This window comes from Monodon monoceros, unplaced genomic scaffold (genome assembly GCF_005190385.1).
Source record: "Monodon monoceros isolate NGI ecotype Baffin Bay Population unplaced genomic scaffold, NGI_Narwhal_1 Super_Scaffold_14, whole genome shotgun sequence".
Lineage (NCBI taxonomy): Eukaryota > Metazoa > Chordata > Mammalia > Artiodactyla > Monodontidae > Monodon > Monodon monoceros.
In genome coordinates, this window is record NW_021703770.1 from 26,246,154 (window position 1) to 26,263,760 (window position 17,607).

A 17,607-nucleotide genomic window follows, 5' to 3' on the forward strand; every position below is an offset into this window, starting at 1 on the left:
TTTTCTAATTCTGTTGATTTGAGTCCTCTCGCATTTTTTCCTGATGATTCTGGCTAATGGTTTATCAATATTGTTTATCTTCTCAAAGAACGAGCTTTTAGTTTTATTGATCTTTGCTATTCTTTCCTGCATTTCTTTTTCATTTACTTCTGAACTGATCTTTATGATATCTTTCCTTCTGCTAACTTTGGGGTCTTTTTGTTGTTCTTTCTCTAATTGCTTTAGGTGTAAGGTTAGGATGTCTATTTGAGATGTTTTTTGTTTCTTGAGGTAGGATTGTATTGCTATAAACTTTCCTTTTAGAACTGCTTTTGTGGCACCCCATAGGTTTTGGGTCATCGTGTTTTCATTGTCATTTGTTTCTAGGTATTTTTTGATTTCCTCTTTGATTTCTTCAGTGATCTCTTGGTTATTTAGTAGTGTATTGTTTAGCTTCCATGTGTTTGTATTTTTTACAGACTTTTTCCTGTAATTGATACCTAGTCTCACAGCGTTTTGGTCAGAAAAGATACTTGATATGATTTCAATTTTCTTAAATTTACCAAGGCTTGATCTGTGACCCAAGATATGATCTATCCTGGAGAATGTTCCATGAACACTTGAAAAGAAAGTGTATTCTGTTGTTTTTGCATGGAATGTCCTATAAATATCAATTAAGTCCATCTTGTTAAAGTATCATTAAAAACTTGTGTTTCCTTACTTATTTTCATTTTGGATGATCTGTCCATTGGTGAAAGTGGGGTGTTAAGGTTCCCCACTCTTATTGTGTTACTGTCAATTTCCCCTTTTATGGCTGTTAGCATTTGCCTTATGTATTGAGGTGCTTCTATGTTGGGTGCATAAATATTTACAATTGTTAAATCTTCTTCTTGGATTGATCCCTTGATCATTATATAGTGTCCTTCTTTGTCTCCTTTAATAGTCTTTATTTTAAAGTCTATTTTGTCTGACATGAGAATTGCTACTTCACCTTTCTTTTGATTTCCATTTGCATGGAATATCTTTTTCCATCCCCTCACTTTGTCTGTATGTGTCCCTAGGTCTGAAGTGGGTCTCTTGTAGACAGCATATATAGGGGTCTTGTTTTTGTATCCATTCAGCCAGTCTATGTCTTTTGGTTGGATCATTTAATTCATTTACACTTAAGGTAATTACCAATATGTATGTTCCTATTACCATTTTCTTAATTGTTTTGGGTTTGTTTCTGTAGGTCTTTTCCTTGTCTTGTGTTTCCTGCCTAGAGAAGTTCCTTTAGCATTTGTTGTAAAGCTGGTTTAGTAGTGCTGAATTCTCTTAGCTTTTCCTTGTCTGTAAAGGTTTTAATTTCTCCATCAAATCTGAATGAGATCCTTTCTGGGTAATCTTGGTTGTAGGTTTTTCCCTTTCATCACTTTAAATATGTACTGCCACACCCTTCTGGCTTGCCGAGTTTTTGCTGAGAAATCAGCTGTTAACCTTATAGGGATTCCCTTGTGTTATTTGTTGCTTTTCCCTTGCTGCTTTTAATATTTTTCCTTTGTATTTAATTTTTGATAGTTTGATTAGTATGTGTCTTGGCATGTTTCTCCTTGGATTTATATTGTATGGGACTCTCTGCACTTCCTGAAGTTGATTGACTACTTCCTTTCCCATATTAGGGAAGTTCAACTGTAATCTTTTCAAATATTTTCTCAGTCCCTTTCTTTTCTCCTCTTCTTCTGGGACCCCTATATTTCAAATGCTGATGCATTTAATGTTATCCCAGAGGTGTCTGAGACTGTCCTCAATTCTTTTCATTCTTTTTTCTTTATTCTGCTCTGTGGTAGTTATTTCCCCTATTTTATCTTCCACTTATCCGTTCTTCTGCCTCAGTTATTCTGCTACTGACTCCTTCTAGAGAATTTTAAATTTCATTTACTGTTCATCATTGTTTGTGTGTGCTTTAGTTCTTCTAGGTCCTTGTTAAACGTTTCTTGTATTTTCTCCATTCTATTCCCAAGATTCTGGAGCATCTTTACTATCATTATTGTGAATGATACTTTAAATCATTTACTTTAAATCATTACTGTGAATTCTTTTTCAGGTAGACTGCTTATTTCCTCTTCATTTGTTTGGTCTGGTGGGTTTTTACCTTGCTCTTTCATCTACTGCATATTTCTCTGTCTTCTCTTTTTGCTTAACTTACTGCACTTGGGGTCTCCTTTTTGCAGGCTGCAGGTTCATAGTCCCCATTGTTTTTGGTGTCTGCCCCCAGTGGCTAAGTTTGGTTTAGTGGGTTGTGTAGGCTTCCTGGTGGAGGGGACTGGTGCCTGTGTTCTGGTGGATGAGGCTGGATCTTGTCTTTCTGGTGTGCAGGACCGTGTCTGGTGGTGTGTTTTGGGGTGTCTGTCAAGTTATTATGATTTTAGGCAGCCTCTCTGCTAATGGGTGTGGTTGTGTTCCTGTCTTGCTAGTTGTTTGGTATGGGGTGTCCAGCACTGTAGCTTGCTGGTCATTGAGTGGAGCTGGGTCTTAGTGTTGAGATGGAGATTTCTGTGAGAGCTTTCACCATTTGACATTATGTGGGGCCGGGAGGTCTCTGGTGGACCAATGTTGTGAACTCAGCTCTTGTACCTAAGAGGCTCAGGCCTGACACCCAGCTGGAGTACCAAGACCCTGTCAGCCACATGGCTCAGAAGAAAAGGGAGGGGAAAAAAGAAAGAAAGAAAGGAAGAAAATTAAATTAAATTAAATTAAAGTTATTAAAATAAATATTAAAATTATTAAAAAAAAGAAAGAGAGAAACCAAAGCAATAAACAAATCCACCAATGATAACATGCACTAAAACCTATACTAAAAACAAACAAACAAAAGACAGACAGAACCCTAGGATAAATGGTTAAAGCAAAGCTCTACAGACAAAAATCACACAAAGAAGCGTACACATACACACAAAAAGAGAAAAAGGAAAAAATATATATACATATTTAAAAAAAAGAAAGAAAGCAACCAAATCAATGACAAGAAGCTCTAAATTCTAAACTAAGATAAACATAAAACCAGAGACAAATTAGATACAGAAAGCAAACTCCAAGTCTACAGTTTCTCCCAAAGTCCACTGCCTCAATTTTGGGATGATCTGTTTTCTCTTCAGGTATTCCAGAGATGCAGGGTACATCAAGTTGATTGTGGAGATTTAATCTGCTGCTCCTGAGGCTGCTGGGAGAGATTTCCCTTTCTCTTCTTTGTTCGCACAGCTCCTGGGGTTCAGCTTTGGATTTGGCCCCGCCTCTGCATGTAGGTCACCTGAGGACATCTGTTCCCCAGCCAGACAGGATGGGGTTAAAGTAGCAGCTGATTAGGGGGCTCTGGCTCACTCACGCCGTGGGGAAGGAGCCTGCAGCAGGCGGAGGCTGGTGTGACATTGTAACAGCCTGAGGCATGCCGTGTGTTCTCCCGGGGATGTTGTCCTTGGATCATGGGGCCCTGGCAGTGGCAGGCTGCACAGGCTCCCTGGAGGGGAGGTGTGGATAGTGACCTGTGCTTGCACACAGGTTTCTTGGTGGCCGCAGCAGCAGCCTTAGCGTTTCATGCCTGTCTCTGTTGTCCGCGCTGATAGCCACGGCTTGACCCATCTCTGGAGCTTGTTTAGGCGGTGCTCTGAATCCCCTCTCCTCACTCACCCCGAAACAATGGTCTCTTGCCTCTTAGGCAGGTCCAGCCTTTTTCCCGGACTCCCTCCAGGCTAGCTGTGGTGCACTAGCCCACTTCAGGCTGCGTTCACACAGCCAACCCCAGTCCTCTCCCTGGGATCTGAACTCCAAAGCCCGAGCCTCAGCTCCCAGCCCCACCCCACCCCAGTGGTTGAGCAGACAAGCCTCTCAGGCTGGTGAGTGCTGGTCGGAACAGATCGTCTGTGCAGGAATCTCTCCGCTTTGCCCTCTGTACCCCTGCTGCTGCACTCTCCTCCGTGGCTCTGAAGCTTCCCCCCTGTGCACCCCCTGTCTCCACCAGTGAAGGGGCTTCTGAGTGTGTGGAAACTTTTCCTCCTTCACAGCTCCCTCCCAGAGGTGCAGATCCCATCCCTATTCTTTTGCCACTGTTTTTCTTTTTTCTTTTGCCCTACCCAGGTACATGGGGAGTTTCTTGTCTTTTGGGAAGTGTGAGGTCTTCTGCCAGCATTCAGTAGGTGTTCCGTAGGAGTTGTTCCACATGTAGATGTATTTTTGAGGTATTTTGGGGGAGGAGGGTGATCTCCACATCTTACTCCTCTGCCATCTTGAAGGTCCTCTCCATTAATGATGTTTTTAAGAGGGCAGTGTTTAGCTAATAAATTTCTCTGTTTCTCTTTTTTATACTTTCAAAGGATTGACTAACTTTCATCTTCAGAACAACTTGTAGCCAAAGTATCAACAAATCCATTTTAAAAAAACAATTAAGAGCATAGAAAATATTGAGTGGTAGACTTTAAAGAGCCATCATTAAAAAAATATTAGTCACAATGAATCTTTTTATTAAAATATCTTTTCAGATAATTTTAAAATAATTAGAAATGGTAAAGAAAGTTAGATAGGGCTGCTTAATTCAATTCCTACATAATAGAAGGGTCCATTCTCACAAAATAAGATAAACTTGCATTGATGTGGCAGGTACATCCTAAGGTGATCCCAGTGAGTTACCTTGTATAATTCTTTCCCCTTCAGTGTAGGAGGAATTTGTGACTTGCTTCCAACCAACAGAAACAGCAAAGATGATAGAATGTCAGTCACTTCCTTGATTTGGTTATGTTATATAGCAATGGTAATGTGATATTGTTATTCTTGTGATTATATAATGTTATTGTATTAGTTTTCTAGGGCTGCCATAATAAAGTCCCACAAATTTGGTGGCTCAGCAAATAGCAGAAATGTATTTTCTCACAGTTTTGGAGGCTAAAAGTCTGCAATCAAGGTGTCTGTAGGTCCATGACCTCTCTGAAGGCTCTAGGGGAGGACTCTTTTCTTGCCTCTTCTAGCTTCATTGGTTACCAGAAATCCTTAGGGTTCCTTGGCTTATAGCAGCCAAACCCCAATCTTTGGCTCTGCTGCCATATGACTGTCTTCCCTCTGTTTGTCTGTATGCCTCTATTTTCTTGCAAGGACAAGTTATTAGCTTAGGACCTACTCTACTCCAGTATGACCTCATGTTAACTTGACTAATTATATCTGCAAAGACCCATTTCTAAATATGGTCACTTTGTAAGGTTTCAGGTAGACATGAATTTGAGGGGACACTATTCAACCTAGTATGGTTATATAAGACTTAGTCTTAGCAGACAGGAGGGACAGACTCCTTCCCATTGGCTTGAAGAAGTAAGCTTCCAGGTTTTGAAAGGGCTTATGAGGGAGCCACAGAGCAAGAAACTGCCAGCAACCTCTAGAAGCTGAGAGCTGCCCCTGGCTGACAGCCAAAAAGAAAATGGGGACCTCCATTCTACAACCATAAGAAAAGGAATTCTGCCAACAACCAGAGCTTAGAAAAAGACCAAGCCCCAGAAATGAATCAGCCTTGACTGCAGCCTTGTGAGACCCTGAGCAGAAGACCCAGCTAAACCATGCTGAAACTCCTAACCCATGGAAACTGTGAGATAACAAATACGTATTATTCTAAGACACAAAATCTGTTTTACTTCATTACAGCAATAGAAAACTAATACAACTGGCATAGTGCTTTAAAGGTTTCATTCACTGTACCTCACTTATACTTCCCAAAGACAAATCCAAAGGCATTTCTTTCAGACATCACATGCATCATTGTGAATGACCTATAATACTTGAGGATGCTTAGAATATCAGTACTCAGAAGAACCTCAGAGATCAGACATTTCATTCCTCTCATTATGCAAATGAAAAAACAGAGCCAGGACATAGAAATTGACTCTTGACTACCAGAGTACCAAGTAGAAAAACAAACACGAACTCACAGTTCTCTTGGGATCAAGTCCAACATTTTTTCAATACTGTAGATAATCACCAACTCACTGGGATCCCTTGAGATCCCTAATGTCAAACAACAGAAGAGTTAAAAATAAATCACTTTTAGAAGATGCAAATAAGTTATACAACTTAATAAATGTCAACATTCACAATTAGCACAATTAACTCCTAGAAAAGTGCCAGTCATATTGCAGCACTCAATAAATATTTGATAAATTAAAGAATTAATATCATGTTTTCATATTCTGAATCATAAAAGACACAAGCCCATCCCCACATATCTTGATCTAGAGGCAGAACACCTTTGTGGGCAAAAGTCATGTTGCAATGTTGATGTCAGACCCACCTGAGTTTGAATGTGAGCTCTAAGTAATATTCATTTGTAAACTTAGGAGATTTCCTCAAAGTCTCAGCTTCCAGTTTCCTCATCTGCAAAATGAAGGTAATAACAATGACCTCCCACTGTTGTGCTCAGGTTCAAAGAAAATAATAAATGAGAATGCTTGGCATTTACAGAGTACTCGATAAACGTCACTCTCTTTCCATTCACTGACGAATTTTGTTTTAAATGAAGAACAATTTTTCCACTTACCTTCAGATAATTCTCTGAACCATAATCTGTGTCAGAGGCATTTAATACAAATGTACTTTTAATTCTATATTAGGAGACATTTGCTTTGAAAACAATTTTCTGTTGTATAGATTTACTCTTTTTGGTTCTAACCATCTATCTTTTGTCTCCTCAACAAACTCAGTAGAAAATAAAGGTCTAAAAGTCTACGGAAGAAAAAAATTTTATTTGACTAGGCCTGAATTTATTGACACTTAGGAACCACATAAAAAAAGAAAAAAGGCAGCAGCCTGAAGATTCTTAAATTAATCATTGATTAGTAGTTTACATAACTTAGAGGTAGTAATCCAAAACCTGTTTCAAATTAGATGACAGCAAAAAAGTGATGTGGAAGTAGTTACTGTTAAACTGGAATTCTTCTGATTGCACTATTTATCAGGTAGTATTTCAGATAATTAAATAGAACTATGAGTAACATGAAAGATTATAGTTATGGTTCATTTTTGCACAGGTCTGTTGAGACTTAGAAATTATGTGCAGGCAGAGTTGGAAAAATTCCAAAATGGACCATATTAAATTAGGCAACAGCTGGTGAAGAAGGTTTAGTTTAGGGACTGTCCTGACAGCTGGAAAAAAAGTGATATGTGGTCCATACTGAATGTCATATTAAAAATTAGCAGTAAATAATTACAAGTTAACTAGAAATGTACTGTCTTGATTTCAAAGCTTAAACAATCTTCCTTGGGCTATATTAAGACCATTTTAAAGTTCTTTAATCTCTGCTCAAGAGAATTTATTTTCTAGCAGGTGTGCCTTAAAACTAAAAATGTAGACATGACTTAAAATCATTTCCATGAGCTTCAAGCACTTCCACATGTTTAAAAAAATAGTCATTTCAATGTTGCTTGAAACTCAGGGAAGGTCATGGGGAGAGGAAGCTGTGAAAACCTTAATCCTGCAAATCCCATGACACACGGCATGATGCAATGGGGTATGGAGCCAGAAGGGTTGGGTTCAAGCCTCTGCTCTGCTAATTACTAAGTAGGAGGTTTGGGGTAAATTCATGCCCTTTTCAGATCTTAGTTTTCTCGTTTAACTTGGCAATAATAACATCAACCTTCCAAACTATTGTGAGGAGTAAGTGATCTATATATAGTACCTAGGACAATAGGCCCATGGTTCCCAAACTGTGTACTGAGGCACTCCTGGGGACTGCAGCACATTTATAGAGGCAGTATGGGATATTTTAAATTTTCAAGGAAACTACAGCAATATTTGAAATCTGTCAGCCACTGTGTGAACTACTAGCTCCAGGTAGTTCACAGTTTCAACATTAGATCATACTACATTCCTTTCAGTGACATCATATCTTTGTGAAGCTGAGTTTTGTTGGTTGCTGGACAAAAAGCAAATAAGCATGAAAATCAATGTAGAACAGGAAATGAAGGTAGTGATATCCAATCTATTTCAATGTCTGAGAGGTACGCAGTGCCCAAGAGGCCCACACATGTTGTTGGTAAGTGACTTGGTTAAAACTAAAAATTTTTTTCCTTCAACTATGTGTATTATTTTTTTCTCAAAAAACTACTAAGTTGTTAGTATATAAATACATTTTAAGTTGTTTGGACCTAACTACTCAAATCAACAGTACAGTTATTTACTTTGGTCTAGGAATTCTGAGGATGTCATAAATCAAAAAAAATTGGGGGACTTCTGCAGTAGGTACCTAGTTAATATTCATTTCCTCTCAAACTTGATGTACTTTCACATGATTGAACCCTTTCTCTCAAAATTTAGATAAATTTACTTCTGTTCTCATTAGTAATGATTACCAGTATTCTCTGCCTTTGTAGTTTGATGGGGCCCTGTGATTACCTCTGGCCAGTGGGATTTGAAGAAGTTATGAACTCTCCATTCACTCTTCCCCTGTTGATACATTCTACTAAGATGAGGAGAAAAGAGAGCCTCAAGATCTAAGTAGGTTCAAATGTCAAGTTACTGTATGGAAGATAAGTTTTCCTGGAGAGTCACCTGGACCCACTGAGTCAAGCCAGTGATATTTGGTGGTTTGTGTGCTACGAAGCATAGGCTTGTACTATCACGACTAATACTCAAACTTGTTTCTTTCCATTGCCCTGTCCACCATTCTCCTACATATGGTTTTCTGACTCTTTTTATGGCAAATTCTAAAAGATAATTAGGTAAAAACCGGTACTGTAGAAAATGTTGCCTGAATAATAGAAGACTAGATGGGGGAAAACTCAGAGAATAGTTACTAACAGTTTCAACTAAACAGCCTGATGACAATGTGATGCCCCAGATCACGAATAAGAGTCAAGAAGACATTCAGTTAATGTCAAGCTGTGGTTTATAACATCTTAAGGTTTAAAAAGAAAAATGCAAACATTTTAACAAAAGAGTATCAATTAGGTACAAGGAAATACACAATAAGATAAAGCCACTTTTATATAAAGTATTGGAACCAAGGATGTTCAATTAGAAGTTATTTTCTCTATTCTTGGGAAATTGGCCTTATATCACAACTGGAGAAGCAATTCAAACAAGCACACATTTCTAGAGTGGGGAAATTTCTAATTGGGCTAGAGGGTATAGAAGTCATCTTTTCCAGTGGTTATATAATGAAAGTAGGAGGATGTTGCTTTGAAAGGAAAATTTCAATAAGTTCCCCAATACCTCAGATATTAGAAAGAAGATGAGAATGGCTAGGATGAAATCAGGAAAAGAAAGAAAATTCTATCCATTGATTCATCAGTATTTACTGAATATATTAATATGCATTCCATAGATGCAGGTAACTGGGACTTAGTACCTGATTCTAAAGGGCTATTAATCTATCAAGGAGACAGACTTGGAAAGCACAGTCACAACATGGTGTGTCAATTACTCTAAAGGGCAATGCTCTGGAAAATCACAGATCTGCAAAAATGTTTTCCTGGAAGAATCAGCACAGTTTCCATCAAAGAGGAAATATTTAAGCTGGATCTTGAAAGATGAATAGTGTCAAGAACTGTGAAGTGTTGAGATTTTATCCTATTAGCAAACTAACAAATTATCTTGCAACAGTTTCATAGAAGCTGGCAAAAAACGTGAAATTCCTTAATCAAACAGAAAGATCTTTACTACTCACAGCTATCATAGCCAGACTGTTAGCACTTTCTTATACCAATGCCTGGGTCCCAGTTCCCACGGGTGACCCAACAAGGGCCAGGTAACACTTGCACATACAGTGGGCTGCATTACAGGGGAGAAACCCCAAGCTTATGGAGCCCAACTTTTTTTTACAACAGGCAATAAACATGCCGGCCCTTTGCTCCAGAGGAAGACACTATCCAGTCTTCCAAGACTGCTTGCCATACAAACATCCTGTAAAAGATAATCCAGAAGAAAGGCAGTGAGTGCCTCTGCTCAGAAGAAATGCAAAAATGTAAGTGATCCATGGAGAATTGTCCCTCAACAAGCAGAAGTCACCAGGATAATATAGCATGGTATCTTAGCAGGATGTATAATATATCTGAATAGCTGGAGTACAGAATACCTTTTAAAGAATGAACCAGTGGGAGATATAGACATGGGGGGAGGGTGTGTTGGGAAGAAAAAAGTTAATCCATAGAATTACATTAGAATTAGATTATTAAGTAGAGGAAAAACATAGAGAATATTATACTTCATTCACCAATATTTATTCAGTGTCAGCCTCATGGTAGGTATTCACTATATTAATTGAATGAATGAATGAAAAACCTGCTTTGTCTCATAAGCATAGGAAGCCATCATAACTTTAAATGAAGAAGCAAATGATCATATCTGGCAGCACTGTGACAAAAGCATCATTGTTGAAAGAGAACAACTGAGGCACTTTGCCTATATTTAGTAGGTTTTTGCAATAAGATAGATTAGGGGAGGTGAAGGTTTAAACTAAAAGATAACGTGTGGAAACAGTGGGGAAATGGGAGGGTGGGATGAATTGGGAGATTAGGTTTGACAAAAGTACACTACCATGTGTAAAAGAGATAGCTAGTGGGAACCTGCTGTATAGCACATGGAGCTCAGTGCAGTGCTCTGTGTTGGCCTAGTTGGGTGGAATGGGGGGGAGGTCCAAGAGGGAGGGGATGTGTGTATGCATATGGCTCATTCACTTCGCTGTGTGGCAGAAATTAACACAACACTGTAAAGCAATTATACTCCAATAAAAAATAAATGTGGCCCTTGGGGGCGGGGGAAAGAAATGAGGATTGAGAGAAGTTGTTGAATTAATTTTAGGAGAACCAGCAACATCCAGTCAACTGGATGTGGAAGTGAGAGTTCAAGGATAAATGAGTTATCAGGCAGGTTTAGGAGTGGAAGGTTGTTGAATAAATGGTGATGTCACTAACTGAGATAGAAAATGCAAGAGAAGATTCAAGTAGGAGATAATGAGGGAGTGGTAGGCATTGAGATAATAGCTAAAGACAAAAGAGTGGAGGAAATAAAAAGGAGAAACTCCATAACTAATACAAAAGAGGCTTGCTTATATATGAGAAGTATCAACATTACTGTGTGAGAAGAAGAGAAAAAGCTCGAGAAAACGGAAAAAAAGAAGTATTGGGAGATGGGGAAAGGGAATCAAGAGAAGAACACGTTGAAACCAAGGAAAGGCAGTTTCATAAGGGAAAGATTAGCAAGGAGGTGTCAAATTGGATGGGTGCTAACAAGTACCCATTGGATTCAGCTTTTGGATCATCACAGATTTTAAGAAAATAATAGGCAGAGGCAGATTATATGAAGAAGCCTTAATTCAGAGAAGGGAGAGATTGGTTCAATTAAGTTGGCATCGACTTATCTGCTGTGATAAGCTGTGAAAAGAAAGTATTTTTCCAAATATACACCTTAAAAAGAACTTTCCAAATAGCACTTATAGGTCATCACCTAAAATCCCCTCCATTATACATTGCTACTTTGAGTTATAAAGATTTATTCCTTTTCAAACATCCCCCTAATAAAATGCAATTACTCCTGAAAATATTAATGCCTTAAACTCTTGCTTTGAAGTGTTAGTTGACAAGGCTTTAACAGAGAAAATGTTCTTGGCTAATGACACATCAGAGTGGTCTTAGTATTCTAGAAGCAGAATGACAGAGGAAAGGGCCAATTAAAAGGGGAACTGTGAGATTGGTTAAAGATGGTGGAGAAGAAGGACATGCTCTCACTCGCTCATGTGAGAACACAGGAATCACAGCTACCTGCTGAACAATCATCAACAGGAAGACACTGGAACTCACCAAGAAAGATACCACACATCCAAAGACAAAGGAGAAGGCACAATTACACGGTAGGAGGGGCACAGTCGCTGGGTGGGTGACTCACAAACTGGAGAACACGTATAACACAGAAGTCCACCCACTGGAGTGAAGGTTCTGAGCCCCATGTCAGGCATCCCAACCTGGGGGGCTGGCAACAGGAGGAAGAATTCCAAGAGAATAAGACTTTGAAGGCTAGTGGGATTAGATTGCAGGACTTCGACAGGATTAGGGGAAACAGAATCTCCACACTTGGAGGGCACACACAAAGTAGTGTGTGCATCGGGACCCAGAGGAAGGAGCAGCGACCCCATAGGAGACTGAATCAGACCTACCTGCTAGTGTTGGAGGATCTCCTGCAGAGGTGGGAGATGGCTCTGTCTCACTGTGAGGACAAGGACACTGGCAGCAGAAGTTCTGGGAAGTACTCCTTGGCATGAGCCCTCCCAGAGTCAGCCATTAGCCCCACCAAAGAGCCTGGGTAGGCTCCAGTGTTGGGTCGCCTCAGGCCAAACAACCAACAGGGAGGGGACCCAGACCCAACCATCACCAGTCAAGTGGATTAAAGTTTTACTGAGCTCTGCCCACCAGAGCAACAGCCAGCTCTACCCACCACCAGTCCCTCCCATCAGGAAACCTGCACAAGCCTCATAGATAGCCTCATCTACAAGAGGGCAGACAGCAGAAGCAAGAAGAACTACAATCCTGCAGCCTGTGGAACAAAAACCATATTCACAGAAAGATAGACAAGATGAAAAGGCAGAGGGCTATGTACCACATGAAGGAACAAGATGAAACCCCAGAAAAACAACTAAATGAAGTGGAGATAGGCAATCTTCCAGAAAAAGAATTCAGAATAATGATAGTGAAGATGATCCAGGACCTCAGAAAAAGAATGGAGGCAAAGACTGAGAAGATGCAAGAAATGTTTAACAAAGACCTAGAAGAATTAAAGGACAAACAAACAGAGATGAACAATACAATAACTAAAATGAAAAATACACTAGAAGGAATCAATAGCAGAATAACTGAGGCAGAAGACCAGATAAGTGACCTGGAAGACAGAATGGTGGAAATCACAGCTGTGGAACAGAACAAAGAAAAAAGAAAGAAAAGAAATGAAGATAGCCTAAGGGACCTCTAGGATAACATTAAATTCAACAACATTCGCATTATAGGGGTCCCAGAAGGAGAAGAGAGAGAGAAAGGACCCGAGAAAATATTTGAAGAGATTGTAGTCGAAAACTTCCCTAACATGGGAAAGGAAATAGGCACCCAAGTCCAGGAAGCGCAGCGAGTCCTTACAGGATAAACCCAAGGAGAAATACGCCAAGACACATAGTAATCAAATTGGCAAAAATTAAAGACAAAGAAACATTATTGAAAGCAGCAAGGGAAAAACGACAAATAACATACAAGGGAACTCCCATGAGGTTAACAGCTGATTTCTCAGCAGAAACTCCACAAGCCAGAAGGGAGTGGCATGATATACTTAAAGTGATGAAAGGGAAGAACCTACAACCAAGATTACTCTACCCTGCAAGGATTTCATTCAGATTTGATAGAGAAATCAAAAGCTTTACAGACAAGCAAAATCTAGGAGAATTCAGCACCACCAAACCAGCTCTACAACAAATGCTAAAGGAACTTCTGTAAGTGGGAAACACAAGAGAAGAAAAGGACCTACAAAAACAAACCCAAAACAGTTAAGAAAATAGTAATAGGAACATACATATCAATAATTACCTTAAACTTGAATGGGTTAAATGCTCCAACCAAAAGACACAGGCTTGCTGAATGGATACAAAAACAAGACCCATATATATGCTGTCTACAAGAGACCCACTTCAGACCTAGGGACACATACAGACTGAAAGTGAAGGGATGGAAAAAGATATTCCATGCAAATGGAAATCGAAAGAAAGCTAGAGTAGCAATACTCATTTCAGATAAAATAGACTTTAAAATAAAGAAGGTAACAAGAGACAAGGAAGGACACTACATAATGATCAAGGGACCAATCCAAGAAGAAGATACAACGATTATAAATATATATGCACCCAACATAGGAGCACTTCAATACATAAGGCAACTGCTAACAGCTATAAAAGAGGAAAACGATAGTAACACAGTAATAGTGGGGGACTTTTAACACCTCATGCACACCAATTGACAGATGATCCAAACAGAAAATTAATACGGAAACACAAGTTTTAAATGACACAATAGACCAGATAGATTTAATTGATATTTATAAGACATTCCATCCTAAAACAGCAGATTACACTTTCTTCTCAAGTGCGCACGGAATGTTCTCCAGGATAAATCACGTCTTGGGTCACAAATCAAGCCTCAGTAAATTTAAGAAAACTGAAGTCATATCAAGCATCTTTTCTGACAAGAACACCATGAGATTAGAAATGAATTACAGGGAAAATAACGTAAAAAACACAAACACATGGAGGCTAAACAATACGTTACTAAATAACCAAGAGATCACTGAAGAAATCAAACAGGGAATCAAAAAATACATAGAGACAAATGACAATGCAAACATGATGATCCAAAACCTATGGGATGCAGCAAAAGCAGTTCTAAGAGGGAAGTTTACAGCTATACAAGGCTACCTCAAGAAACAAGAAAAATCTCAAATAAACAATCTAATTTTACACCCAAAGGAACTAGAGAAAGAAGAACAAACAAAACCCAAAGTTAGCAGAAGGAAAGAAATCATAAAGATCAGAGTAGAAATAAATAAAATAGAAACAGAGAAAATAATAGCAAAGATCAATAAAACTAAAAGCTGTTTCTTTGAGAAGATAAACAAAATTGATAAACCATTAGCCAGACTCATCAACAAAAAGAGGGAGAGGACTCAAATCAATAAAATTAGAAATGAAAAAGGAGAAGTTACAACAGACACTGCAGAAATACAAAGGATCCTAAGAGACTACTATAAGCAACTCTATGCCAATAAAATGGACAACCTGGAAGAAATGGACAAATTCTTAGAAATGTATAACCTTCCAAGAGTGAACCAGGAAGACATAGAAAATATGAACAGACCAATCACAAGTAATGAAATTGAAACCGTGATTAAAAATCTTCCCGCAAACAAAAGACTAGGACCATGGCTTCACAGTTGAATTCTATCAAACATTTAGAGAAGAGCTAACACCCATCCTTCTCAAAACTCTTCCAAAAAATTGCAGAGGAAGAAACATTCCCAATCTCATTCTATGAGCCCACCATCACCCTGATAGCAAAACCAAAGATACTACAAAAAAGGAAACTTACAGACCAATATAACTGATGAATATAGATGCAAAATTCCTCAACAAAATACTAGCAAACAGAATCCAACAACATATTAAAAGGATCATACACCATGTTCAAGTGGGATTTACCCCAGGGATGCAAGGATTCTTCAATATACGCAAATCAATCAATGTGATACACCATATTAACAAACTGAAGAAGAAAAACCATATGATCATCTCAGTAGATGCAGAAAAAGCTTTTGACAAAATTCAACACCCATCTATGATCAAAACTTTCCAGAGTGTGGGCATAGAGGGAACCTACCTCAACATAATAAAGGCCATATACGACAAACCCACAGCAAACATCATTCTCAATGGTGAAAAACTGAAACCATCTCCTCTAAGATCAGGAACAAGACAAGGATGTCCACTCTCACCACTACTATTCAACATAGTTTTGGAAGTCCTAGCCACAGCAATCAGAGAAGAAAAAGAAATAAAAGGAATACAAATTGGAAAAGTAGAAGTAAAATTTTCAGTCTCTTCAGAGGACATGATAATATACATAGAAAATCCTAAAGGTGCCACCAGAAAACTACTAGAGCTAATCAGTGAATTTGGTAAAGTTGCAGGATACAAAATTAATGCACAGAAATCTTTGCATTCCTCCATACTAATGATGAAAAATCTGAAAGAGAAATTAAGGAAACAATCCCATTTACCACTGCAAGAAAAAGAATAAAATGCCTAGGAATAAACCTACCTAGGGACACAAAAGACCGGTATGCATTAAATTAAAAGACACTGATGAAAGAAATTAAAGATGATACCAACAGATGGAGAGATATACCATGTTCTTGGATTGGAAGAATCAATATTGTGAAAATGACTAACCTACCCAAAGCAATCTACAGATTCAATGCAGTCCCTATCAAATTACGAAAGGCACTTTTAACAGAACTAGAACAAAAAATCTTAAAATTTGTATGGAGACACAAAAGACCCCAAATAGCCAAAGCAGTCTTGAGGGAAAAAAAAAGAAACAGGAGGAATCAGACTCCCTGACTTCAGACTATACTACAAAGCTATAATCAACAAGACAATATGGTACTGGCACAAAACGAAAAATATAGATCAATGGAAGAAGATAAAAAGCCCAGAGATAAATCCACACAACTATGGTCAACCAGTCTATGACAAAGGAGGCAAGGATATACAATGGAGAAAAGACAGTCTCTTCAATAAGTGGTGTTGGGAAAACTGGACAGCTACATGTAAAAGAATGAAATTAGAACACTCCCTAACACCATACACAAAAATAAACTCAAAATGGATTAGAGACCTAAATGTAAGACCAGAAACTATAAAACTCTTAGAGGAAAACATAGGAAGAACACTCTTTGACATAAACCACAGCAAGATCTTTTTTAATCCACCTCCTAGAGTAATGGAAATAAAAACAAAAGGAAACAAGTGGGAACTAATGAAACTTCAAAGCTTTTGCACAGCAAAGGAAACCATAAACAACACGAAAAGACAACCCTCAGAACGGGACAAAATATTTGCCAATGAATCAACGGACAAAGGATTACTCTCCAAAATATATAAACAGCTCATGCAGCTCAATATTAAAGAAACAAACAACCCAATCCAAAAATGGGCAGAAGACCTAAATAGACATTTCTCCAAAGAAGACATACAGATGGCCAGGAAGCTCATGAAAAGCTGCTCAACATCACTGATTATTAGAGAAATGCAAATCAAAACTACAATGAGGTATCACCTCACACCAGTTAGAATGGGCATCATCAGAAAATCTGCAAACAACAAATGTTGGAGAGGGTGTGGAGAAAAGGGAACCCTCTTGCACTGTTGGTGGGAATGTAAATTGATACAGCCACTATGGAGAACAGTATGGAGGTTCCTTAAAAAACTAAAAATAGAACTACCATATGACAGAGCAACCCCACTACTGGATGCGCATATACTCAGAGAAAACCCTAATCCAAAAAGACACATGCACCCCAATGTTCATTGCAGCACTATTTACAAGAGCCAGGTCATGGAAGCAACCTAAATGCCCATCGACAGTCGAATGGATAGAGAAGATGTGGTATATATATACAATGGAATATTACTCAGCCATAAAAAGGAACGAAATTTGGACATTTGTAGAGACCTGGATGAATCTAGAGACTGTCATACAGAGTGAAGTTAGTCAGAAAGTGAAAAACAAATATCGTATATTAATGAATATATGTGGAACCCAGAAAAATGGTACAGATGACTGGTTTCCAGGGCAGAAGTTGAGACACAGATGTAGAGAACAAATGTATGGACACCAAGGGGGGAAAGTGGCAGGGAGTGGGGGTGGTGGTGTGATGAATTGGGTGATTGGGATTGACATGTATACACTGATGTGTATAAAGTGGATGACTAATAAGAACCTGCTGCATAAAAAAATTAAATTAAATTTTAAAATTTAAAAAATAAAGGGCGGGGGGGACCTTTGAGGTCCTAAACAAACACAGCTTCTATTTGA

At 38.6% G+C, this 17,607-nt stretch overlaps 1 long non-coding RNA gene across 1 annotated transcript in view; it reads right to left on the minus strand.

The window, feature by feature from the left end:
- LOC114895578 overlaps positions 1 to 17,607 on the minus strand; it is a 204,512-nt gene that overhangs the window by 165,277 nt on the left and 21,628 nt on the right. The window contains exons 2-3 of the long non-coding RNA XR_003793590.1: positions 6,281 to 6,363; positions 5,922 to 5,997 (exon numbers count right to left, since the gene is read on the minus strand). This is a non-coding gene — a long non-coding RNA (uncharacterized LOC114895578). The remainder of the gene's footprint in view (positions 1 to 5,921; positions 5,998 to 6,280; positions 6,364 to 17,607) is intronic.